General features: G+C 38.8%; 1 long non-coding RNA gene across 1 annotated transcript in view; it reads right to left on the bottom strand.

Moving 5' to 3' along the window:
- LOC135323229 (uncharacterized) overlaps window positions 1–27,008 on the bottom strand; it is a 149,143-nt gene that overhangs the window by 69,891 nt on the left and 52,244 nt on the right. The gene's annotated exons all lie outside the window — the stretch shown is intronic.

Consider the following 27,008-nt stretch of genomic DNA (forward strand, 5'->3'; position numbering starts at 1 on the left):
AAGTTGAGACACTTCTTATTCTGGTGTCCCCTCATGAAATATGAAGATAATTCTTGCTTTTAACACAGTTGAAGAGAGGATTTTGAGGATAATCTGTCTATATTTATAAATATCCTTGGGTAAGGTGCTTTAGAAACACAAAATCATGTTATTCATTCTACCTGCTTTTAAATGACCCTCATGCACACATTGTTATGTAGAAAAAATTTAGCAATGTGTCCTTCCCTAAAACTTCTCTTCTACCTAAGACACAGAGACCCCACACATGGACACCTCAGACACAGATTCCCATTTCCAGTTATATCCTCTCTATTCTAAATCTCCCACACATTGAGGAGAGAGCTCCTCAGAGGTATGGTAATCACAAGAGGAAGGAAATGATCATCTCTCCACCGGCAGCCATGGGACTAATCAAGAGAAACTGCAAATTTAACAGGAGGAAGAGAAAAAAATACATATGCTCAAAATCAGAAAAAAAAATTTAAAGAAGATAACACTATAAAAAGAAGAAATGTGAAGTTCCATCAAATGTTAAGATTCTTATGGGAGGAGAAATGGACCATGTTCCAAATTGCTATTATGACTGCCTGTTATTAAGAATGTGACTCTCCTGGGAAAACAGTTGTATATGATTATGAGATTAATTCTTTATCTTGCTCCTTAACATGATGAAAATGCACATTTTCCTCAGCTTCTCTTCTATGTTATCTTTATGAAAACAGAGAGCAAGAGACCTATTGAGCAGGATGATTTATGGTTAACACATGGTTTTACTCTGCTTTGAAGGGCACTGTGTCTACTGTGCAGCTTCCTGGGGTTCCATGGGGGCCACAGAAACTGGAGAGGAAGCAGCTCTTTGCCCTTGTGGGTGCTGTGTGGATGGATCATGACTGGAAAGACAAAGTTTGTATGTTGCTGCTGACTCTTGGAATGGATGTGAGCATCTCTATAGATTTGAATGATGCTCTGTGGGAGATGGCAGACAACCAGATTGTGTAGTTTGTGTCTGAATACAAGAATTTACAGTTTGTTTACAGTTCATGCACTTCTAATTTAAGGCTTCTGACCAGAGGACAACATCTGCTACATAATATCTTTAAAAAAAAAAAAAAACAAACAAAACAAAAAACCTCTCCCACAGACTTTCCCATATTCCATGTAGTGGAAAATCACAATGTAACACGTTTACAAGATATTGAAAACCAAGGAGCAGCCCAAGATGTCAGCTCCAAGAAACTACAGTAAATGCCTTGGGACTAGAAAGAATGATTAAACAACCAGCATTCCAGCAAGAAGCATCTGTCTTTTGTCATTCTCCCCAGATCAACATAAAATGTGCAGAGGAAGGCAGCCATTTCAGTGGGGGCGAAGGAGGTCAGCTGTTTGTAACATTTTCCACCATTCCCTTACAACTAAAACCCAAATCCTATTACTTTCCAACTGCCTATCAAAGGAGGGTGTTTGCTGATGCAGCCCAAGGAGGCCTAATCGCTATCCATCGTTCCCCGTGGCAGCCCCTGCATCCTGGAAGATGATTAAATGGCAGAGCCTGCAGAGGAGCTGGATGTGAAACCTTATCCCTATGCCAAACTCCTCTTGGATATTTAATTTTTTTCTTTTTAGTTTAGTTTTTTTTTTTTTTTTTCAGATTTCTATCCAAAACATGCTTTCTTTGGCAGCCTCCCCAGAGGACTGTGAAGTCCTTATACATAAACTATCCATGCCCTTACCTCTGCAGGATGGTAAAACAGACTTAAGACTTGCAAATTGTAACTGTTGTCCGGCAAGGGCTGCTGGCCAGCGGGAACCAGCAGATACCCTGGCAGAGCACACACAGACCTGGAGGGTTTCGGAACAGTTACCTGCAGGCTGTCATCAAGCCTGAGAGTGAGGCTATCTATGCTCATCCAATGACTCTAAGTCTTCACTTAACTTCTCGTAGTTGGTAGTCTTCTTTTAGTTAATGGCTACTTTTCAAGGAAATTAGGAAGTGTCGAATTTATCACTATATTTTTTATTTATGGGTAAAAGATTAGGATACTTCCACCCTACCTTTTCAATCTGGTCTTCCACTACGTTTACTTCCCTTATTCCAATCCGCATACCCACTATACAGCTTTCCCAGAAATTTCTCCCCAGCCATTCCTGGCTGCATTTCTGCCTGGCTTATGCTAGTTCTCCTTTACTCCCATCCCTGACTTTCAAAAGGCTGCCCTCTTTCCAATGCTACTGCATCCGTGAAATCTTTCCAGGTGCCTTGTTCTGAGCTAGGCATTGCTCCACCAAAGTACTTCTTTTTACAGGACTTTGTAGACTGGCTTTTATGGCATTTGTGCATATATGTCTCCAACACTAAACTGTGAGGCCCATGAGGGCAGATGTCAGGTCTTAATTATTTTTATATCTTCTCAACTGCCTAGCACAGTGTCTTAAACATACTGAGTACTCAATAAATGCGTGCTGAATTTGAATTTAAAAACTCAAAGTAGTAAAGTCTGATAAAGGTATGATATTAAAGGGATACATTTGACTAAATGAATAAAAGAAGCTTTATATGACAAAGATAAAGACATAGAATGGAGAAAATATTTGCAGTGTATATAAGACAAAATATTATTACCCTGAATACACTGGCTCCAAAAAATCAAAAGAAAAAGACAAAAAGTCCTAAAGAAATATGGACAGAGGATATGAATAGCTATTTTACGAGACAGGAAATATAAATATCTAATAAACATGTGAATTGATATTCAAGCTAAGTAAGAATCAGGGAAGTGCCAATTACTAAAAAATCCAAGATACTATTTTTCTTTCACATATTAGACTAGTGAAGTTAATAATTTTGATAGAATCAACTATGAGAGTTATAGGGAACAAGCAGTTTCTGATGGGAGTGTAAGTCAGCACAGTCATTTCAGAGAGCAGTTTGCAAGTATAACCCAATAATTCTAGTTTTCAGTATCTAGTCAAAGAATACTGCTCATGTGCACAAGTGTTGCCAATGGATGTAACTAGTGTTCCTGGTTCTTGTCCCATCCCAGAAAGAACTCAGAGACAAGATGTAGTGGTTAAAAAAGTAAAGTGAGGATTTATTAAAGGACAGATAGTACGCTCTCAAGGGGAGAGCGGGCAGGCTCAAGTGAGCGGCTGCCCTGAGTTTCTTTAGCAAGTTAGTTACATAGGGTGTAAAAATGAATGGGAGGAATATTCATTGGGGAGGGAAGGGTTTAGGGTCACATTCCCTGATTATCATCCCAACTCCACCTTCCCAAAGGGAGGAGGGATTTTTGTCCTTATTTAGTCTGGATCGGAAGTGTCATGGCATCGGTGCATGATGGGTACTTCTAATCTGCAAGGCTAATTTTATTGAAATGAAGGCATAATGAGCAAAAGGTTACATTTGGACACTGGAAATTCCTGTCTTTTCTCACCTTTTTTTGTTGGTTTCCAGGCCACTCATCACCCCAAAAGTTGTGACCCCTTATCAGCCCAAAGGTTCCTGCTTTTCTTTCTCTGCCCAGGGACCCCTGGTGCTTACATGATGTATGGTTTCTTGCATTTGGCTTATGCCCCTCCTTTCTGCCCAATTCCTACCATTTAGTCTGCGTCCCCCTTTCTCTGCTCTTATTTAGCTATCTGCTTGCTCTAACACAAGGAGGTAAATATTACAACATGGTTGTAATAACAAAAATGGGAAACAAACCTCACTATCCCTCTTTAGGGGAACGTAATGCTGTGTAGCAGCTGAAAATAATGAAGCTGCCTCCACAGAAAGGTCCTCTCTATCTAAAAAGTCACCCCTGTCTCTATCCTTTTATCCCATTTTCTTTTTCTGCATTCCCATCACTTCATGTTATATCACGTTTGTTTGACTGTTATCTTTCTCCATCTCTAACATGTAAGACCAATGAGAATAAAGACTTAATCTGCTTTTCCAGCACCATATATGTGGCCCCTGGCACACAATAGGGGCTCAATAAATGGTTATTGAATTAATAGTGTGGAGATATATAGATCAATATGGGAATATCTTCAAGGCATACTGAATAAGAAGGAAAAAGGCAAGTTACAGAATAATACACACAGGATGATATAATTTATGTAGATTAAGTACAAAATGAATTTTTTTTTCCTTTTTGCAATGTCCTTCTAAAAATTCTTCTCTCTCCTCATCCCTTCCTATGACAAGCTTGGCCATCCCAGGCTCATTACTCAGAAGAAAGATATATTTGAACAGAAGATGGAAATGTCACACACATGTTTCTTCCTAAGGCTGGTTTTCCAAAGTGTAAATGCTCTTAGTGGAACACAGAGAATTCTGAGTCTTCTCCTCTCACCTTATCCCACAACCCGGAAAACAAGAAAAAACAATAACAACAACAAAATCCCACCTTGAGCTGAGGAGAAGGGCAAATGAGGCAAGTGATGAGAGAATAGATTTGTTTAGAGGAACTGTCTCTCCCAGGCAGAGCTAAGGAGGTGAAAGGCCAGAGGGAGTTTACACAGAAGAGACCTTGGATGCCACTGTAGGAATTCTCTTGCTTTAATAGGCACTATAGGTAAACTGACCCTTACAGTACCAATCTTGATGTGGCAAAGGCAGTCTCAATTCTAAAGAGCCAGGTGGATGGGAAAAAGGATTTTCTCCACAAATGCCTAGGGGACAGATGACTTGGAGGACCAGATCCTTCCCTTACTATACCAAATTTAAATGCAGCCATGATGGAAGAGAGGACGGAAGGGGCTGATGGACTGAAGTAATTTTTTTCATGCTATTAGAATGAGTATGAGTGAGTCCTCTAAACGTAAGTGATTTTTCTTCGCAACTCAAGGTAGAGTCTGAGCTTTACAGCTGTACCTACATATTCCAACAGATACATAGGAAAATGTCTGGAAGATTACAAGCATGCACAGAGGACTGTGAGTAGCAGTGAAGGGAGGCTTTAACTTCATCTGTAATGTTTGGATTTTGTACCCACAATGTATCCATGTATTCTGTGTAATTAAAAATAAGAATTTCTGAAAGATAAAAAGTAAGACAATCTAATGTATTTTCTTGCCAAAAGATAGGGCAAAATTTAGAGGATTTGCTAAGGCCATGCAGAGGGGCTGAGTTTGGAGTTGACAGGCTACTAAAGATGAGCCCAGGAAGGCTGAGGTGAAGCAGGTAAAATTCAACCTACAGGAAGTTGTGATTCTGCATTTTTATTTGTTCCTCATATGAGTGATTTCTCTGGCCTCCCCACATATCTGTGAACCAGCTTAAAAATACCAGAATTCATGAGAATTTGTAACTCAAGTTATTAATCAAAGGCATATGAAGAAAAAGATGAAACATACAATCCAAGTTCTGTCATGGATATGTCTTTTTAATTATTGGGGAAACAGTGTAAAAATCTGATATTTATGACTGTTTCATACTTTTATAGCTGGTTTCAACTCCAAGTACTTGAAGTTGGGTGTAAATAAAATTTCATTTTCTAAGAGTCCTCGCTTTAACCAGTATGGCTTTAAAATTAATTCTGTTTTTTACTTCTTGATGCCTCTGTTTTTTGAAGTACATGAAAGGTTTGAAATAATTTCTAGTAAGTTAATAACCCTGTAATTATAAAGCTACTGAACAAAAAGAACATTTCATTTATAAATCACCAGTGTTTGAGGATCCCAAACTTCTGGCTCACTGATGCATACCTATGATGGTTTATTTTAAGTAGATTGTGCCATTTAACATTTTTCTTTCCATATCATAACTCAGTTTCTCCCTGACAATTAAGTTGTGTCCTTGACAGATTCAATTGACCAGAATGAGGTAATCTCTCTTGGGCAGCTCCTATTGGCAGCAGCCTTTTGTTGTATCTGATGCCCTTGTGATTTCCATTGCTACCATGATGCAGTATGCATACAGCAGATGTTTTAAGCACGAAAGAGTTTATTAAGGAATATTGGGTAGCTCATGGAATCTCTGTAGCTGGAAAACCAGTAATGGGAAATGGCAGGAACAAATCAATCTAATGAGGAAGGGCACTTCTGCCACACCTGCTGGTTTATGGTGGATGTCGTACCACTGGGTATCAGACACTTCCTCGTCTCTCTCATTGTTTGCCTGTTTGCGTCACTAGCTCTTGATTCAAGGTCTTAGATGTACAAGTGTACCTGACAAATCATGAGTGGGGTATTTATCCAACAGTTGCCAGAGGAACTGGCAAAGTAGGTATCTTGCATTTTCTGAGTCCAAAGTAGAAGGAAATGTTTGCCTCTCACCAAGATCCAGAGGGTGGAGAATTTGCAACATAAGAGGGAATTTTAAAAGACAAGGAGTCTCAAAAACCTAATAAATGTTTACCACAGGGATTAAAGTGGAGCTTTTTTTGCATTTACTTACCTTGAGAAGTTTGTAAACATAGGTTCTCTGAATACTGGGTTTTAAACGCCTACTTGAGTGTATTAGTTTTCTACTGCTGCATAACGAATTACCCCCCAAACTTAGCAGTTTAAAATAGAAAGAAGCATTTATTATTTTAAACAGTTTCTATGGGTCAGGAATTCAAGGTCAGCTTAGCTGGTGGTTCTAGCTTGGGATCTCTCATGAGCTTACAGTCAAGATGTCAGCTGGGGCTGCAATCATTTGAAGGCTTGACTGGAGCTGGAGGATCCACTTCCAAGAGGGCTCACATTCATGCTGACAGTTGATGCCTGGGGTTGGCAGAAGGCCTCTGTCCCTCTCCATATAGATCTCTCTGTAGGGCTGTTTGAGAGTTCTCATGATATGGAAGTTGTTAATGATCCAAGAGAGAGCAAAGCAGAAGCTGCAATGTCTCCTATGACATTTATGCATAATATTCTACTGGTTACACAGGTCAATCCTATTTAGTGTAGGAAAGGATGGCATAAGGGCATGAACACCAGGAGAAAAGGATCATTGGTGACTGCAATCACACCAAGCATAATAGAAATTTGATAATTATCTGGTTAATTTCATAGTCAAAGTGGAAAGTCAAATAGATCCACTGTTCATGTGACTCTGAGATATGTAGACACAAATTTGGAATGAGGTTATAATTACATGATGTGAAGGCCAAAAACTTTGCTGAATCTACTAAATTATGATGATTAAACAAACTCCAGAAACTGAAAGTGTCTCACAAAATAGATTCAAGAATTTTTTTCATCTGAAGCCAGTTTGGAATTTCTTCATCAAAAGATACTTCCTGTTACTCTTCCAAAGCTGTCAGAATAAAATGATAAATTAGAAATGTAAGGGGATTTGTTCTTCTTGGTGCGTTATGTGGCTGGAGTTCTACCTGCTTAAAAAGATTTAAAATTATTTAGAAGTATTAGATTCTTGTTACTTAGTATTATGAGCAGTCATGCAGTTCTGGACACTAATGGTAAAACATAAAGACCATTATCTTTCATGCTAGCATAAGTCTTAGCCTTTTTCATGTTTTGCCTCTCCTGAATTTGACTCATTCTCTTTTCACCCTACTGCTCTCACAAGATCGCTTGAGAAATGGGGAGAATTTTAACAGGTTTTTTCCCCCTTTGGCCCTAAGTGAAATTATTTGTATATATATATCTCAGGGTTTAAATAAGTATCACTGCATTTAACGTGATAAGAAAGAAAGAAAGAAAAAAAAACACTTCTCAATAACCAATTTCTCAAGGGTAGAAAGAATGGGTTGCCATCCTGATGAAGGAAGTGGATTTGTAATATAGTTGTGGAAGGGCTGGGGAATTTACTGAGCTTAAGGGTACCTCAAGCATTTCTGCACTGCAAATGGGCTATAAACTCCAAGTGTCCCTTGCTAGAAGAACACAGTAGAAGGTCCCATGAAGTCTGATGATGGCTGCAGAATACAAGGAGACCTCCTTGAATAAAAGAAGGAGCATTTGGCCGGAATCTGTGTCAGCTGTGTGCTGGAACCAGCTCTTACCAGCTTGTGTGATTGATATTTGTGAACTGGTTATTAAATGATTGGTTGCCTGAAGTAAGCCATGGTGGGAGTACTTGCACCATGCTGCAAATCAGGGCTCCCTCTCCATTCCCTTGCCAAAGAACCAGTTGTCATGGACTGAATTGTATCCCTCTAAAATTCACATGTTGAAGCCCTAAACCCCTGAACCTCAGAATGTGACTGTATTTGGAGATAGGACGTTTAAAAAGGTGATTAAGTTAAAGTGAGGCTATTATGATGGGCTCTACAATCTAATCTAAGCTAAGCTAATCTAAGGTGTCCTTAAAATAAGCGAGAACAGGACACACACAGAGATATCAGAGCGTACACACACAGAGGAAAGACCATCTCAGGACACAGTGGAAAGACGGACATTTGTAAGATAAGGAACCACGTCTCAGAATAAACCAAATCTGTCTTTAGAGCTGCAGAAAAATAAATTTCTGTTGCTGAAGCCATCCAGTCTATGGGATTTTGTTTTGGCATCCCTAACAAACTAATTCACCAGTTTACCAGGACCTGTAGGAGGTTCACGATGGAGAAGGCCTGGAAAGGTAGCACTGTGATTAAGAGTTTACAACAATGAGTGATGGTGGTGGTGGGAAAAGCTGAGCTTCACTTCGAGGTAAACTGGTTGAGTCAAGTGAAGGCAATACTCACAGGACAGAGAAAACTGGTCCAGGGAGATATTCAGGGGCTTGAGCCATGGAAATTTATCTAAAAAATAAGAAAGGTGACTACAGACCAGAATGGTATACTCTGCAGCCTAGAGGAGGAATTTAAGCTTAAATGAGGAAAAGGGGGCAGAAGCCAATACTTATAGAGGCACCTGCTTTACATACCTCAGTCATTTCAACAATCTGCCAAGGCAGGTAACTATTAATGACTTTATATATTTTACAATCAACAACATTGAAGCTCAAATTATTAAGTGGTGGAGAGCCAGAGTTCTAACTCAGGGTTTTCCTACAATACTGTTACTTCCTCAACCTTCCAGAAAATTGGGAAGGGAAGAGGAAGAAGTATAATTGTCTTAGTATCAGAAATCTTAAGAAGGAGCAGGAAATGGTCTGCCAAGTTAGTGAAGAAAGACATAAGGTTCAAGGGAGGAATATCTGAGCAGATGGAAACTTCCTCACCAAGAGAAGAAGGTATGCAGACCTGAGAAATGGGTTTCATACCAAGTTTTTTCTCTAGAGCCAGGAAAGTATGTGCATGAATAGGAGAAATGCAGTCCTATAGGGGACAAAAGTGTCTTTGTAAATTAGACCTGAGTCATCCATATAGTTGACAAGTCTATGGCTCTTGTTAAAGGGCCCAAAAGTAACCGGTAAGGAATCTTCTTTGGCTTGAGAGTGGCTAAAGGGGGAAGTGCACTCCTTTTCAATTTGACTTCACTCCCATTACCTTTTTTTGAACCTCTAGTTCTTTAAACTGGTATTCTCTGTGCAGGGAGAAGGGGCATTTAGGATTGAGACATTTGCTTTCCAACAAGATTATACGCTCCTGGAGGACAGGAACTTGGTCTTTTTTTTTTTTTTTGGTATGTTTCTTGACAGCATGACATATTGGATGAACAAATACTGCTTTTCAAATAAATGTGTTGAACAGACATCTAAAGTGTCTGCTAAAAATAAAACTGGCTTCAGGTTCTGTAGTTCTACCTCTGTGGTCTCACTGCACAAACATATGTTTTAGATCTCAGGCTATTCAAGACATGTGTTCTGATCTATTATTTAAAACAAATTGAAATGGAAAATGCAACCAAAAAGCTTAAAGAATTTGCCTAAGGACTAAAAATGGAACATATGAAGGCTGTAAAATGGCCCATTTAAGTACTCAGGAATAATCAGGAATTATTCATTCAGGCTCTGTGGCTCACGCCCCTGTAAGTGGCCTTTTTCCCTCCTGCTATGTAACTTACCCTGCAGAAGATCTGTATTACTGTCTATTTAAGGGAAGCCTTTTATATCTATTTTTCCAAGAGTAGCTACAACAATTTTGAAGTTTGTGACACAGGTTAATCCATTCCTATCTTTTGCCCAGGTAAAGAAAAGTATTATCAAGTGAAATAAGACGGCTGTTGAAATGCAATGTTCACGTGTCTCCTGGCAAGTCAAGATGTGAAAGGTCCAAATAAAAGGAAGACTTTGAATCAGCTTCTGTTCCAGAGAAGTCCTCAAGATAGTTGTGCCCGCTCATTCAAAACATGACGCAACACCATTCATGACAAACTTGAGATACCCTGTAGATGGACAGTTGAGAAACAGAATACATCATTTTAACCAAGGATGTTTCTATTTCCTTTGTCTTTTTCAGAGTGAGTATAAAGATATAAAAGACTCTTGGGCTTTAATTTTCATGTGTCTGGTCTCAATTTTAACAATTTTATTTCCCTTTTTTTTGTGAGTTAAGAGAATGGGGAAAAATTGAAGGTCTGATAATGAGTTTAGAATTCTCTTCCCCTTCCAGGTGATTGATCAGGACAAAACACTAGAATTTTCTATGAAATGCTGTTATTATAGAAACCTACATGAATTAGAGGAAAGAATCCCACCTGGAGCCTGAATACCTGTTTCCAGTATCAGCTCATAGATGTTTCATCTTCTCATACCTTGACTTGCTCATCAGTGAAATGATGAGTTTAAATTAGATCATTCTTACCCAAATTACTTCCCCTTAAGTATTATGGGCTTCTGTGGCAACTGGGTATAATTGCAGAACTTCAGAAGGAAAGGCACTGGACCCAAAGACCTCCTTTTAGATCTCGCTTTATACATTTTGTAGTTTTATTTCCTCATCTCTAAGAGATGGAGAGTAGTAGCTGTCATCTGGTCACAGGGGTAATGCACAATTAGCTATTTCCTTGTGTAAGAAATTTACGAATAAAAAGATCGATATAGATGGAAGATGAGACCCTTCCCCCAAGATATTAAAATATTAAAATATCTACATAGAAAAATGCAAATAGATTGAAAGAATAGAATAAAGTACAGAAAGAGGTTATGAATGTATTAACAGGTAGCTTATTAAAGAGAAAATAATCAATACACTTATGAAAAGATGCCCAATGTTACTACTAATCAAAGAAATACAAATGAAGACAGCAATGAGATACCATTTTCCTGTCATTAAGTAAGAAATTGAAATATTTTATATCAAATGTTGGCAAAAGTACAGGGAAGTAAGTAGATACCATGATTCACTACTGGTCAGAGTATTAACTGGTGTAGACATCTTGAAAGGTAATTTGACAGTGTTATAATTTTAAATGTGTATATCCTATGATCAGTAATTACTTTTTTGTATTTACTCATATGCCTAAAAGGCTAGATCAAAATATTTATTGTGGCAGTAGCTGTAAGAACAAAATATTTGAAATGATTCACTTATAAGTCTATAGGTAAATGTTAAATGAATGATAGTGCATTTATACTGCAGAGTACCATGCAACAGTTAAAAAGAATGAGGTGGCTGTCTGCATGCTGACTAATACATACTGCAGAGTAAAAAGCTAGTAAGTTTGTATTATTTATGTACAAGTATATACTAAAAAAACTATTTGTTTCTGTAAATACATTATGTATTAAAACACAGGGAAAGGAGTTCTGAAAAGACATACAACGAACTAGTAACAGTAGTCACCTTTTAGAAGGAAAGTGGTGACAAAAGGGGCTTAAACTTCGTAAGATTTAAACTTTTTTCAAGTGAGGATGTCTTTATGTACTATTTAGAAACTAAGGAGGGTTTATTTTTTTTTTTCCCCCAATGGAAGAAGATAAATTAACTTAAGCATTTTCTACTCAATTAAATTAAAATCTAACTCAAGTTATTGTCCTCCAGGCAATATTATATAAACTTTCACACATACCACATGTTCTAGAATACCACCCAAGTCACTGGGTCTGAGCCCTTAAAGAGCTCAGTATTTCATGAACCTTATCCTTTGATTTACCCAACAATGAAGCCAACTGGCTATAAAATTTGATTTGTAGAGTGTTCAGAAACTATTTCTCAGACTCTTAGTAAAAGTAGTTCTGGGATTCAAATTATTATGGAATCATTCCATCTTATTGAACTTGAAAGCATAAGGTCACAGAAGGTGATGGAATTTCTCCAGAGATAAATAATTATCTCAATCATCGCTGTTACTAGTGTTCTATGTGGAGAAACTAGTGTTCTGTTTGCCTTTTCATATAAAGTGTTCCCTCAGTGAGAACTACAGAATTCCAGAACCCAGCTGTAGTTCTTCCACTGGATTCTCTTGATGGCTATTCATTCTATTAGAAGGTAGTAATTTGAGAAAACACAAACACATGCTTAATAATAGTTGTCACTTTTAGAAACAGAAGGAAGACAGAATCTGAAATTTGGAGAAACACAAACAAACTTGCCTCTGTCAGTAATCCTAGAAAGTAGAGACAGAAGATATCATTATGCCTTACTTTGCACATTAAGAAAATAAGACTCAGAAAAGTTGAGAAATTTGTCCAAAGTGACACAGCAAATAAGAAATACAGAATAGTTATTCTTTTTGACTCAAAGTCTAACACCTTTTCCACTCCACTATCATCCCTACCGTCTTGAAACTAGGGTCTGAAATTTGAGGATACGTGTGCAAGTTGATGTACTGAATCAAATAGTATTTCACCTGACATCTGTTAAATGCCTGCTATGCATCTGTCTCTGTTCCTAATTCTTTCATAGTATTCACTGAAATCTTATCAGAATTCCTTGAGATACATATTATTATCCATACTTTACAAATGTAGAAATGGAGGCTTGGAAATTAAACCATATACTCAGGCCACATCAACAGAAAGTGGTAGAGTAAAATTTCAAACCTACAATCTCTGGCTCAAGTAAGTAATTTTCCCATTAACATTAGGGTTTTAGTATTCCCAAGGAAGGGCTCTCATCAGCAAATGATGCAATCTTTAAATAAGCTCTACCCCTAACTAGACACATGCCCTTCAGTCTTGTTAACTACCTTGTTGTGGGACACTTGTCAAGCAAATCACTGTGGGTTAGAATGTTTTTATATATGGCTGGGACCATCCAATCATATTAGCAAAACAAGCTATCTCTAAATAATGTCATGTGTCAGCCAACAAGAGATCCATTGTTTCACTCCTTCTCAGGGGGCCTCCAGGCCTCCTCTGTCAGAATGAGTGTTAGGGCTCCCCTTACAGTGACCCAGCGTAATTTGTTTTAGTAATGTCAGAGCACTCTGAGGTAATGGTCTCCTGACCTCAAGTAGTACTTTAAAAATGAAAGAAACATGAATAAGTAGAGCATTTTAATTTTTTTTAAGTCCAGAAATAACTTGAAAATGGACTATCTAAACAATGAATTAGGATGCATGTTACCCTAAGTCTCAGGAAAGTGATTTGAATGAAAATATTTAGTTACAGGACACATTTGAAAATGTTAGACATCTGGGAGAAAGTAAGAACAAGAAAAAGGATCAGAACAGACTGTCCTGGACTGATGATTTATATAAATCACAGCAACATTATTTATGAGCGTTTATTGCATGCCAGGCACTTTGCATGTGGTAACTAATTCCATTCTTCAAAAAACAAAAATCCAATAAGGAAGTCTGTCTTACTAGGTCCATCTTATGGATGAGGAAATTGAGGCTAGAAAGTGGCAAGGCTATAATTCAAACCCAAATCTATCTGTCTTTGAAAGTCACTGTCCCTTCCCCACCAGCTCCCCAGCTAAGGGACAGAGCATAGAATCCACACTAGTGAGTTTATGGGTGCTGTTGAAGAGGGGGCCAGGCTGCTGATTCGGGACAGCTTCATTTTCTTCCAGAGTGGGATTTTGTGAGTTGTCTTTGTTGTTTCATCTGAGATGTAAGTTCTCAGGAACTCAGACACAGAATGGTCAAGAGAAGGCAATGTACTCCAAAAATGATGAGTAGACCTATTCTTCACCCATTTGGAGGGGGATCTCAAGGGAAATTTTAAAATTCACAAAATATTTCAAAAAACCAGAAGATATAAACAGTAAAAGAGAAAAATCTCAGCCATCTCCCAGCTTAAGTAATGCAACTTGAGAAACACAGTTAAAGATCCTTGCGTGTCCCATCCAGATTTCATCTCCTTTTCTCCCCTCCAGAGATAACTACTGTCCTGAATTTGGGGCTGTATCATTGTCATGAAATTCTCAATAGCCTCTATATATGTTTGTTTCCTTATAAAATATATTATTTAATTTTGCATAAATTCTATATAAAAGGACTCATATTTATGTATCCTTCTGAAATTTCTGTTTCTTTCTTATTATGTCCACAACATTCATCCATATTACTGCCAAGCAGGCAAAGTAATCACAGTTTCACAATTTTTGGTGCTACCATTTTTACTCTGCAAGAACATTTTGATTTAAAGAACAAGACTATTTTGATTTAAAGCCATTGATGCCACTGGTAGCAAAGTTTCTATAGATACCTTCATTTTAGACACATCTGAATTTCAACATGATTTTTCTTTAGGACAGAATCATCTTTACCTGATTAACTCAGAAGAAGTTTTTGCATGTGAATAATTCTGATATAATGTTATGTGGCTGTTTTTTCCCTATGCCCCAAAAGATGAAAAAAGAGGTGTTTTCAGCAAAGCAATTAAATTTTAGTATCTTTTTTTCCCCAATATACCCAGCTGAAAACTGGAAAAATACAGGCTGCACTTACAAGAAAGAATTCCCTTCAAAGCAAAGATCAAAATTACAGTTGTCCTCTAATTTGGAGGGATGGCTGATTGCAGCTTGGTTCCTGGTCATCGAGCGCTGACTCCCAGCTCTCCCATGTGGATAATTTATCCTTTCCCTAGTGTCTAGATGAGAGGTAGTATAGCATATTGATTCAGGCTTTGGGGTCAGAAAGACGAGCTGAGGTCAGAGAGCTCCATCACTTTCCACAGGTCATTTTAAGTAAATTATCCCTGAACCCCCAATTCTGTCTCTAAACACATGACAAATGTTGCCTTTGTCCTGAGCCTTCCTTGGCGATTGAGATCATGTCTGTATGGTACTTGCGCATAGTAAGAATGCAATTAACAGTGGTTACTATTACCTAGTCCTAATAAAATCCTCTATCAACTGAAAAAAGTGCTTTAAAAATGCTACAATGTCTCAAAAGGAAACATATCTTATTCCCCTCTTTACTTGTTCAGGACTAAGAATTTTTCTGAAAAAGGCACACTTCTGTGAAAGGAATTGAAAATTAGCTCCTCCCTTCTCAGTTCCCCAAATGGAACTGTTAGTCTTGTTATTAAACACGGGTACACAAGAACAGAGTTTATTAGGCTGGGCCTTGAAGGCCAATAGAAACTGAAAATAACCTGCTCATAGTGAGATGACAGAACACTAACCCATGTTGCCCCTGGCAGAACATTTTGTTTGGCCACAATGTTTTTCAAAGCTAGAGAACACTCTAGTTGTTCTGCTGTGTACAATGTGCTTTTTATTTGGCTTTACCCAGCTCTATATTAAAGCTTATTTGTTTACCCCATGGACACCTCCCACACACACACCCACACCCAATATATATACTAATGCTTAAATTGAGCTAACAGCTCATAAACAGAAAGTGATTCTTTGTATAATAGTTAAGAGATTTGTTTAGACTTCCCTTGTCAACCGTGATCTATTTATGTCTGCCAGATAACAGATAATTTGTTTAGAATTTCATAAATACATGTCTGCTTTTCCTAACAGGGATTCAGCCTCTTTTAATATTAGGAAGTTTCAGTCTTCTTCAAGCATCATCTTAAAATAACAAATTAACCTAAAAATGTTTTACTGAAATATATATCCAAAAAGATCACAAATGGATAAAGCCAACCAGAAATCTCAGCTCACAGTCCTGAACTATGTAATTTATTAGCTGTGAGACCTGAACTGAGTCACTTAATCCCTCTGAGCCTCAGTTCACCTCACCTGTAAAGTGAGGCTGCTAAAAGAAATAAGAAGCCAGAGACTAAGCGCTTGGGTTGTTTGTTGTTTGATCAAAAAGAAATGCAAGAAAAAGTGCCCTATGGAAATATAACCTGTGCGTTGCTAGAATACCTCTTTTCGTTTGGATATGAAAACCTATACCTTTTAGACTTCGAACTTTGCCATTCTTGGAAGGACAACAGGGGGTTTTGGCAGAACCCCTCTGAAGTCACATATCAGAGTTTAAGTCTCATGGGCACCAAGGCAGTGATCAAGGTATCTAGTTCTGAAGATCATGTGTCTGGGCACCTGGGCCCATAAAGAAGGCAACAACAGCGGCTCCTTGACCTCATTTTCCCTATTCCATGCTGACTATAAACCAGTGGCAAGAAGGAAGTTTGAGGTCTGCTCTTGCCAGGGGTCCGGTTGCTTCCTCCTAACACAGAAAGCTATTTTTGCAGTTTTCAAAGGCAGCTGCTTCTGGCAGGAGTCAGGTAGGGCAAGGCCTGCCTTTGGCCAACTAACCCAGAATTACTGCTGACGCTCTTGTGGAGACAGGGGCTGGGGCAGGAAAATGTCTTCCTGAGTGCTAACTGCTCCGAGATGATTCCGGCCTGTGTCCCTGCAGGCATGTCTCTTCTCTCAAGAGGAGACTCTAAGAATAACATCCCTAAATGCAGGATTTTCTCAAGTGCGTTGTGCTTCAAACTTGGGCAGAGCCTTTCTGGAGAGGGACCTTGGTCCATACCTTAGGAGTACTAGAGGACCCATTTTAAAATTCCCGTTCGTTTGGGTGAAAATATTACTACTTTTGTAGTATCTTGTTGAATACATGTTTGAATGTTTTGTTGAAACATTAATTTGTGTTTTCTTTTTGCAGTGTGTTTTTCTCTCCCTCTCCCAGGAAGGTGGCTTTGCCTTCTGAGTCTCTCCCTTGGCTCAGGGGAGGGTGGTGCTGTGGGTGCAGGAAGCAAAAATGACTATAGACAGTGGCTCTTTCTGGCTTTTATGTCCCCAAGGACTGATCTCCTTGAGAGGATTACAGTCATCCTTTGGTATCTTGGGAGATTGGTTCCAGGACCCCCACCAGATACCAAAATCTGTGGATGCTCATATCCCCCATATAAAATGGCATAGTATTTGCATATAACCTACTCCATTCTCCTGTATACTTTAAATCATCTCTAGATTACTTACAATACCTAATACAATGTAAATGCTATGTAAATATTTGTTAATACAATGTAAATACTATGTAAATAGCTGCTGATGCAGCAAATTCAAATTTTGCTTTTTGGAATTTTCTGGATTTTTTTCCTCAAGTATTCTTCATCTGCAGTTGGCTGAGTCCACAGATGCGGAACACACAGATATGGAGGGCTGACTGTATACTACGGAAATGAGAGGGAAGTGAGTGTCCTCTAAGAAGGGAGACTCTTCAAGATTGGAGAGAACTGAATTCTGCATGGTGAATCCTGCACCATGAAAGAAACCCAGGTGGGAGGCAGGACTCAGAAAAGCTGCCCCTAAGGAGGCTGGACCCTAGCACAAGGTTACTGCCTTACCTACATTTTCTCTACCTGTATGAGGCAGAGAAAACTATGGAGCCACCAAACTTCAGAGCAAGGCAGTCTGCACAACGTATATCAGCAGGTCAGGATGGACAGAAGGCCTGTGACTTTTCCCTCTATTTTGAGGAACCACATCAGGCTCCTAGATTATAGATGGAGCCTAAGAAGGAGAAGATTCTCCCCATCAACCCCAATAATGATAGACGCTGAATTTTTCCTCCAGTTTCAGGAGGAAAGAGGCTCAAACTTGGACTTAATTAGAAGAAAGCAAAGAAATGGTATACTTCTCTCACATCCAAGATTGTGGGGTAAAGTTCATATAGGCTACAAAGGCAAATGACCAGGAGGTGAATACATAAAATACACTTATTACCAGCTATTAACAATGCAGTGCAGATTTGTTCATCAGAACAGAATCACATTGTAGCTTGTTCCCTAAAAGTGGGATAGATAAGAGGAAAATTTTGAAAGGGTTGAAAGAGATAACAAGAGACAAAATTCACATTTAGCATTTGCTAAAAGTACTAAGCCACTTTTATGGGACTATGTTGTATGACCCTTTCTGTGTATCCACAGCCCAACTTTCCCCACAAATTTCTTCTCCTTTAAAACTAAATAACCGTTAGCACCAGGGGAAGAATATACTGATCAGTTCTTCGCACTTCTGAGTGTGCCTGTCCGCTCTCTCAATCTTTAGGGGACAGTATTTGTAAAACTCTTCCTTTAAAATGGGCCTTCCATGACTGGGTGATAGCTTAGGGTAAAATTTTTTTTTGCAGTTTTCTTTCCTTTTTCAAAAAAAATGTTTTGTTCCTGCTACATCTTTACCAATATGTGGGTAACCTAGATATTGCCTGGTCCCTATATAGTCTTTTTTCATCCACTTGTTAACCTCAATATCTCTACATTTCTGTAAACCACTTGCAATAAGAGAATGACTGTGCAATGTAATACTTACTGAAATTCTGGTAGGGATAACGGGGTAAAATTTTCCTTACACACTCAACACCAACTTTCAAAGCATTGCAGAATATCTCTGTTCCCCAAAGTTTTCATTTTGGCTACTCAGCAAACATGGTGTTCTCCTTTTCACTTTTTCCAAATATGGTCCAGTTTCCTCTATTTTGCTGAGTTATTCAGTTCTTTTCCTAAACTTGCAATCCCTGATCAACTAGGTGCTTAACAAAGCAAGTGTCTGCTATGAATAGGACCCCCCTTCCTTAGAAGGAAGTTTAGCAACTATTTATTGCTCTCTGAACATGGACAGAATGTCTCATTCAGCCTACTGTCATCTCATTTCTACCATGTAGTTGATTAAAATGGATTTTTCCAAATACATAGAGAAGTCTCTCTTGGAAAGTTCTGGTGAAGATAATTTTCTCTGTCTGATTGCTTGTCAGGTCCATTAGGTGTTAGCAAATTCTAGGAACACCAGGGTGTTGGAAAGGTCAAGGTCAAGTGTCTCAGAAAAGACACTCCTTTCCTGAAGGTGACCAGAAACTTCTGATTTTCTTAGATTCTGAAGCAGTCTGAATAATAGGAAGTATGGGTAACTCTGAAATAATTCTGTTTGGGCTACTATTGTTGCATAACAAATTACCCCCAAACTTAGTGCCTTAAAACAGCCATTTTATTTTGCTCGTTATTTTTTGGATTGGAAATTTGGAAAGAGCGTGGCTAGCTGATTCTGGATTGGGGTTTTTCAAGCAGTTGAAATCAGATGTCACTGGGGCTGCTGTCATCTGAAGGCTAGACTAGGCTGGATGTTCAAGATGATGCACTCACAGGTTTGACAGTTGGTATTGACTCTTTGCTGGGGATGCCACTGGATCTGCTGAATGCAGCACCTTCTTGTGACGCTTCCATGTGGTTTGGCTTCCTGACAGCACAGTGACCTCATGGTTGTTGAACTTCTTACTTGGCAATTCCAGGCTCCAAGAGGAGGTATTCTAGTGAACCAGAAAATGCTACATTGCTTTCACCCAGTCTTAGAAGTCATACAGTACCACTTCTGCCATACTTTCCTAGTAGAAGCAGCCATAAGCCTGCCCAGATTCAAAGAAAAAGGAACTGGGCTCCCCTCTTACATGGGAGGAGTGGCAAGATCACATAGCAGAAGAGCAGGAAGGATGGGAGATATTTTTGCAGCCAGTTTGGAAAATGCAATCTCTCCAGTTATGTGGCAGTCATAGCCAGAGGCTGCTTCCATAGCCATAATGTGAGCAAACAAAAATGCAATGTGGAATGGAGTTTTCAGTGTCCTTTCAGAAGATTAAATTCCACAGCCCTCTTCCATTGCTACCATCTCCTTCTGAATCACTCATCATTGCACTGTTAGAAATGCACCTGAGGAGATATGGCTTGAATTCCTATCTGTCAGCAGAAAGATAATGTGCAGGCTTCTGAGATATACAATAGATTTCTTCCTTGGCATTTAAGTTCATAATTTTTTGTAGAAATGGGAATTATTTTGTTTTGATTAAAGTGGTTGATTGGATCTAGCTGTATCTGGACATGGATATTCCATTCTACTAGTTTGGCCTACCACGATCAAGTATTAGATCTTTAGTCTGTGGAAACCTACATAGTAGAGATGTCCAGCCCTATCTGTACTATCTTTCTCAAGCTATCCTGTTACCAAGCTTATAAAATACCGTGTGCCCAGATTAGGCTGAACTAATTGCGTATCAGAACAATGGTTCAGACTTGACTCTACAAAGCTTTCTACCATGTTTGCCCCATGCATGAACAGGTATACATTTGCCTCAATGTTTTATCCACTGAGAAACTCTTTGGGTATCATGGATTATCAAGTGTGTGTGTGTGTGTGTGTGTGTGTGTGTATGTTTTGAGTATGTAATGCCTTTTTTCCACTGGAGAAATTTTAGAATTTCTTCTTCTATTACATCCAGATTTCTGGGTTATGGGAGGCCAACACTGTTTAGTATTTGAACATTATCTTTTCCTAAATGAAAATATAACTTGAAATCACACTGAAAAGTCTGTTTATATTTCTGCATAACTGAAGAGTTCAACTTTATTTAATGGGATCTTTGAGCTAAGCGTAGTGGGAAAAACAGGATACTGGCAGAGCTATGTGGCCGTCTTGCAAAATAAACTCCTGATAAGGCTGTAATCCCTTTGTTGGCTCAACCACGATTAGATTTGAAAAAGTCACAAAGGACTGGAAAAGTCCACAAAGGACTTTCATGTAATCTTGGCAATAAATTTATTACTCACATATTCCTAAGGGCACTAGAGGGAGAGATGTTAGGCCTTTTGCTAAATGCATGATGTTAGCAAATCTTTAAAGTTGACTTGGCTGTACCTCTAATTCTGAGAAATCTGAAGTCCTTGTTCTATTCCAGTTCCTCTGAGAGTCAGGTGCATGTGGTTGGCACAAAATAAGGGAAGAGGTAGTATATTTTCCACGTCAACCTGAAATATGGGGCAAAAGCTGTACTCTCATGATTGGGTTATGAGTTTAAGTTCAGTTTAACTGAAAATCACATCCAGGAAGCAAAGACCAGATCAAGAGGGTTTCTTCCTTGGCCCACTAATTCTACCTATTGGTTGGTAGGAGAATGGAGAGATTTGATTAGTCTTCATAGTTTTGACACAAATCTGTGAGGTTTTGTGTTGCTGGAAAGTGCAACTTGTGGGTATGCTAGGCTGGACTTCTATCTTCAAGCCCCTGTCATCATTTAAAGAAGTAGATTTGCAAAACCACAGAAGGCTCCACATGGCCAAGACTATATTCACTGGCACCTTGTTTAATTCTGCCCAACAGAATTCTCTGATCTCCAGACAGAGGGGCTGGACCTCAGATGTGGCATTCTACAGCAGGGGGGAGCTCAGTCTTGTCTAAAACTAGAAAAACCTGGGAGAAGTTTTAAAATTCTTATCTAACTCAACTAAAGTGGAAATACTATGGGGACAGGGGCTCAGGCATCAGTAGTTTTTAAAGCTCTCAAGGGATTCCTATATGCAACTCAAGTTGAGAACCATTGTTCTAAAGTTCCACATTAATGTTTGTGAACCAATATTGTTGATTTAACCTGTGGTGTGCGGCACTTTATTGGAGGCCCCAATAAGGTTTGGGAAAATGTACCATAGGTAAGAGTTTGGGAATTTAGAATAAGATTGATCTTCTCTATTGTAGATTCAACACAGCTGGAATCAGCTGAACTCAAAATTCCATTAATAGCTATTAGTTCACAAGCATTAGAAATTAAGGAAAGAGCCATGTCCCTGAGAGTTGAGTGTGGCTATCCTCTCTCTCCTCCCTTTCTTTAGTGGTGTTCTACCTCCTTCTGCTCCCCACCCTGCCCCAGACTGCTGTCTGGCTATGTTCTGATTTTTAACTAAGAAAATAAACTTGTGGGTTGTGCTGCCTAATTCTTGCCCCTTCTGATAAGGCAGTCAGCAGCAGTGTTTACAAAGATGTGGAAAATGGATCTGTTCCAATAATTGATCAAGGACAATTATGCTTCTGAACTGCAAATTCTCCCTGTGATGGCACCACTGAGTAAGGGTGGTAAAAAGTCTGTTGTGTTTCCTTTTGGAAACTGGATGAAGGGATGCGAAAAAAGAGAGCAAGGATTCTGTAGGAAGTGATAGACATAGTTTTGTTGCTACTTACCTCCTAATTCAAAGATAAAGAACTTGGAAAACAAGGGTCCTTAGAGTTGAAAGCACATCAGCATTCTCTCAGACTTGTTCCATGAGGCTGGCCACTGATCAGCTCTGACTAATGAGCAGAACATGTGTGGGGCTGCCTTCAACTGCCTTTGCATTAGGTCCTGGAACACTTGTAGCTTCCTTCAAGATTATTAAAGCAAGCCAAGGTCAAGAATGTTCTTATTCCTTTGTTACTGTGACATTCTCTAGTCTATCTGATGCACTGCAAAATAGTGAAATAAATACCCAGCTTCCAAGATGTGCAAGTTCCAATCCTGGCTTTGTCACTGAATGGCCAGGTAATTTTGAATGGGTTACTACTCAGGTTTTCCAAGTCCTAATCTCCACATCTATCAATATGATTTCAAATTCTATCTACCTCATAAGATGGATGTGAAGATTAAACCAAACCACAAAAGTAAAGTTAGTATTGTCAGAATATTTCAAGGATCCCACTTCAGTTTAATAGAGACACTACTTTTTGCTTTTAGATGGAAATTTAATCTTGATTATAGATAGAGACAAGTTCCTAGTGGTGGTAACTGAACTCAGATCTTTCTTGAGAAGTATAAGACACTGAAATTCACAACTGCTTTTGAAAATTAGAATGCATTTTTTGTTTCTTTATGAGCACTAATAAAAATACAGTGCATCTTCCTTAAGAAATGTTGAGACTTGGTGGGGAGGATATAGCTCAGTGGCAGAGTATGTACTTAGCAATGCAGAAGTCCTGGGTTCTATCTCCAGTACCTCTATTAAAATTAATAAATAAACCCAATTATCTCCCTCTCTCAAAAATAAAATAAAAAAAATAAAAATTAAAAAAAGAAATGTTGAGACTTATCAAATACAATATAATTCAGTTAATGAATTTAAGTTTTTTTCCATCTTGCTTTAGATCTTAGAATTAGAGTGTTAGTGCTAAATGAAAACTTAAAGAGCATATTTTCAGTTGTAGCTGCTGAAAGTCTGACATACTCAAGCATTCAAAAGAAGGAATCCCTTGAAGACACTCTTTTGCTACTGCTACCACCTATCTCTGTCTTTGTCTGTCTGTGTCTCTGTGTCTCTCTCCTTTGACGATTCTACTTCCCCTAGATAAGAAAGAGATTTTTGTCACCCTCCTCTTCACCACTCAAACCCTTACAGTGTCCAGGACTCTCTAGGTGCCTCAGTCCTGGACTGGGTGCTCTTCAACTCAGGTTTTGCTGACTATAGAGGGGGAGGGTTTGGATTCTACTCAATGAGAGAAAGCAAAAGTGGAGGCTCCATTTCATTTGTGTCTACTTATCACCTGAGTGATAAGGTTTATTTTCTTGCTGATTTGCCCTAGAAGCTTTGCCAAAATGAGTATTCATTTTGGGAGGAGACAACAGAGTCTAGTTGCATAAGATGAATAAATATTCCTTTTGATATCAAGATTTTGACCCTGCCTCTTGTGAAAACATTATCTTAATAACCTTAATAATGTGATCTGGTGACTGTAGACTCTTTCTGTCATTCTGAAAGGTTAGAAGCAGCTCTAGGAGGACAGAGAACAGGGTTTTTCCTACTTTGTTAACTGCCATATCCCTCGTGTATAGGACAGGGCTAAGTACAAAGTATAGCTCAATATGTATTGGTTGAAATAATGAATTTGTTTATCTTTCAAAATTTCCATCCTTCTCTCTGCCCATTAGAAGGAACTTTAAAATTCATTCTGCAATATATATGCTTGCACATGCATGCATACACACACACACACACACACACACGCACACACACGCACACACATGCAGAGTTTGGATCTTTCTTTGCCAGGTCTCTTTCCAGAGGTTCTTAGGCCCAGGCTGCTTTTGGTTCCTAGGGACCACTGGCTGGATGCAGAGAAGTACATAATTTACTTTACAGCTGAAGATAAGCATATCCAACTAAGCAAATGGGGAGGTAAATCTTGTGAAGACATGATAGACAATCTAAGTATGTTATCTATCTTAAGAGACTTTGTAGAGAGGGTGAATTAGGGTATACAGCCATTGGGATGGAGCAAGTTGGACATCAAATAAAAAAAGAATGTTCCAAGTATAGTATGGGAGAGTCAAATTCTGGAGTAATCTTCAGATCCCAAGAAGCAGCCATGGCTTTTACAGGTGACTGTGGCCTCAGTGTGGGCAAGGAGAGTAAAGACAACCTGGTGTAGTTATAAATATTAAAAAGGAGGGCCAACTTCACTAAAATCTACCAGTCCACAGGGGGTAAAGAAGCTTTAATTATTTCTTAAGGTTTCGATCGATTCAGAAAGTGACTTGTCAAGTAAAGAAAAATCCAACTAAACTGCTATATCAGCCAGGAAAGCCCAGCCCATGGCAGGCAGTCCAGTATTACTAATTTAATACAGGGAACTAGTTACATAGGGGATGGGAAAGCTGAGAAACCAAATAAGGTCTTAAAGAGTGGCAACTCAAAGATGAGTCACAGCTGGAAGATACTACCAGTCACAGGGCTGCAGGGACAAAAGAAGGAGATGATGTTTACCATAGAATAAGAGTCACTGCCACCTGGAGATGGATCTACAAGATGACTACTTGGTGGAAAATAGTACCATGGAAGAGAGATTATCGGCAGGAACTGAGATTATGGAGGAGACACAGCCAATGCTGAAGATACTGCCTGAAGCAGATGAAAAGGAGGAGAAATTCCCCACCTCCTCCTTTCCTTTCATTCTCCAATCTCCTGCAGTGCTGCCAGTGGACTATACCTAGTTGGACATCAGCTGGCAAGAGAGTTTAGCAATATCACTTACAGGGAAGGATGTGAAATAAATTTAAGGTAATGACAAGTACAATGGATTTTTAAAAAAGGTTTATTATTCCTATTTTATAGAAGGATCCTGAGGTAGACATTTGATAGTGTTGGTTCAGTGTCTATGAGGTAAAGGCTGATGGACCTGAATTCTCTTCACTGTCCCTCAGACACCTGAGATGGCCCATGCAGCTTCATTTCTCATACCCTATGTACCAGACAGGAGGAAGAGGGAAGAACCATGACAATCATTATGTATTTTTTATCAGAAAAAAACTAATATTTATTTTTCAGAATAGGCTTAGTCTGGCCTTGATGGAAAGGCTGAGAAACTGGAAAAGAATGGTCATAATTGGCTTAGACCCAATTAATGGTTCCCCATATAAAGTTGTGTACAATATAATCACAAACAAAACAGGGTTTCAGATGGCAATTAAGAGTGGGAAATGGAACCAGGTGAGTAGTTGGCAATATCTGCCAGGGTCACAGGTCATAAGGACACCCACTCATGCTGACTTGCTTCTGGCTTCAAAGCTTTAGAGAAGTTCTTAACCCTGGGGCTCACTGAATTTCAACCCTTGGTCCATCTCTGTTAGATATTTCACTATTTGCACATAACTTGGTTTGGATCACTAATACTTACCCTTAACATACTGACCTCCCCTACTTGGTATTCTGTATTCCGGTTCTGTTTACATAGGATTCACTGAATAAACATTCAACACATATTTATTCAGCATCTACTCTGTACTAGGCACTGTTCTAGGAAGCTGAGCTACACTGATTTACAAAATTAGCAAAAAATCGTTACCCATTACAGAGCTTACATTTTGATAAGGAGAGACAAACAATAAACAGTAAACATAGCCTGTTAGAAGGAGGTCAGTGCTATAGGAAAAAACAAACAGAGCAAAGTGAAGAGGATTGGAAGTTCCAAGGCAGGAGTATTTGCAATTTTAAGTAGGATGTTCAGGGGAACACTCTTTAATACTGTAGCCTAATTTGACTTTTACTAGCATGGTTCTTTTTTTTCTTGAAAAAGTCAGACTGGTCTTTCTCATTGTTAGGAACCCTCACACTTCCCTTGGATCTAGATAAATGTGAGAGTTTTTGTTTTGTTTTGTTTTTTGATTCAGAGTTTCTCTATCTTTCAAAGAGTGGTAATTCTCAGTTCTTTGAAGCTAGAATTTATGTGTCACTTTGTTCTAGATTGTTGAAGAAACCATGTTAAGCAGCTAAATCAGCCAGGATTTTAAAAAATAAATTTGCTTTCACTAGCAGTTGTAGAGCTTTATTAGTTTCTATCAACAAATCTTTATCTAAACATTTCTGAATTCAACAGTTCTTAAAAATAGATATGATACTGTGAAACAGAGATATACCTTAATAATTCTCAGCCACTGACTTCATGCTAATTTTATGCTTAACCACATAAATCCTCTGTTCTAAACTTCTGATCTTCTGAGTATAATTTTTTCCCAGGAAGGTGGTGCTGTGTGAAGATGATTACTCGGTTGCAAGGCTCAGTGTTGCTGGCTTTTTGCATGGATATCATCCCTCACCTGTTATATTCCACCTCATTTCATCAGCTCCAACTGGGCCAGCCCTCATCTTTCATCCCATTCCTATCCTTCCCAGTAGTCACAACAATTCTAGAGTTAGGTCCCTAGACCTGCCCTACCTGCACTATACTGAGTAAGTAACCAGCTGCCCCTGCTGAATCCTAAGCAGGGTAGCCCAGACTCGTAGGTAATCCATTCTTCTCTGAGAAGATTAAGAGCAATTCTCACATAAATCCAAAGCCATAGTGTTACCCCAATTCACTTTGTCCTCTACTAACTGAACACCATTTCAATTCTAAATACACTGTTTCTCTTTCCTGGGACTTCTTGTTAGAAATATTCTTCCTTCTGTAACCCTTGTAGTGTGTTAGGAATACTTTTATGTTTTGAAGTAACCTGGAATTCATATTTAGAGATGAAAACCAAAGTAATTCGAGTTCTGTTCTATTATTCTGGTGCTGGATAATTCTTTAAAAATTGGACTGCTCTCTGAGTCTTCAATCATGTATGTGCTA

The sequence above is a fragment of the Camelus dromedarius genome, chromosome 2 (assembly GCF_036321535.1).
Source record: "Camelus dromedarius isolate mCamDro1 chromosome 2, mCamDro1.pat, whole genome shotgun sequence".
Classification (NCBI taxonomy): Eukaryota; Metazoa; Chordata; class Mammalia; order Artiodactyla; family Camelidae; genus Camelus; species Camelus dromedarius.